We start from the raw sequence: 1,195 nt of genomic DNA, 5'->3' as shown, positions 1-1,195 counted from the left end.
TTCTCATTGCAGAGTGAGATAACCACACACTGCACCACCATATACCAATATACGAGCGACTATGGGATACTTCGTGACGCGGTAGGCCACGTCAGTGAATGCGTTCCCTGGATTAGGAGCCACGGCTGGAGTATTGTGGTGCAGCCTGACTCCCACCACACGAGCCACATTACCCGGAACAGCTGTATACCACATTTGGTTCGAAAGTATAAATCGTTTGTGGTATACAAACAAAATTACGTTTAAATAAAAGCTACACATTGAATACTTCGAATTAGTAGTTAAAACGTAAACATATCAAATTAGCGACGGAATCCTGGACCGCCGAAACCCCTCAAACAAATCCGATTTTGATTTGGGACGTTTACTAAGGGGGACATAACTCTGTAACTGGCAGGCGTAAGCAAACGGGAGTGGTACCAAACGATTAGTCGTTATGAGATCTATCGGAAATGATACATCGTATATGTCAATCACGTGATCGTAATTGCTACGTTAGGCGGTGCTAGACGGCGTATGCATGAGTTGACAGTTGACAGCCGTGTGGGGCGGACGCGGGTTCCATCGCTCTTCCGATTGCACGTGGCTACCGGAAACGGACGAACTGGCGACAAGACGAACTGGCGACAGAATGCCCAGGTGCTATATCGCCGGAGATTCCAACATGAGCAGGTGCAGGCGAGGAATCATGGAACGTGTAAAGGGTGATAAGCGAGTGTTAGTTGGAACCTTCCCAGGGATGACAATGAGGACAGTGCTGAGAAAGAGTAAAAATAGGCCGTTGAAAAATTCCGCAGAGCGCAATATGATGATAATAGCCGCGGGACTGAATGATGTCCTAAATGATGACGCTGCAGGAGTGATGGAAAGTTTAGCTAAGGGAGTTGACGATATTAGGGCCACAACAGAGCAAGCGCAGATAATTGTATTCACAGTACCGGAGGTGCTCGGAACGAACGGAAAGCTTGTAAAGGACGTGGTGACAGGTAATCAGGACATAAGAAAGTAAAGTCTGGAGAAGCGTTTCGAAGTGGTTGAGGTAAACAGGGAGGTGTATAAAGCAGGTTTTGTCAGGGCTTTTCAGCGAGATGGCATCCATTTTAACAGAAGGGTGGGAGCAGATACCGGTTGGCGCCTGGCAGGCAGGGCTGCAGCGTTTTTAGGGGGTCCGAGAGGGCTCCGTGCACAGGGGTAG

General features: G+C 48.5%; 1 pseudogene; it reads left to right on the top strand.

Moving 5' to 3' along the window:
- Positions 1 to 631: 631 nt before the first annotated feature.
- LOC146206713 (uncharacterized) lies at positions 632 to 1,195 on the top strand (annotated as a pseudogene).

This window comes from Amblyomma maculatum, chromosome 1 (genome assembly GCF_055883805.1).
Source record: "Amblyomma maculatum isolate TAMU_Amacu chromosome 1, ASM5588380v1, whole genome shotgun sequence".
In the NCBI taxonomy this organism is placed as follows: Eukaryota; Metazoa; Arthropoda; class Arachnida; order Ixodida; family Ixodidae; genus Amblyomma; species Amblyomma maculatum.
Note: the sequence above shows the minus strand (reverse complement) of the source record. Positions and strands in the feature narration are given on the sequence as shown.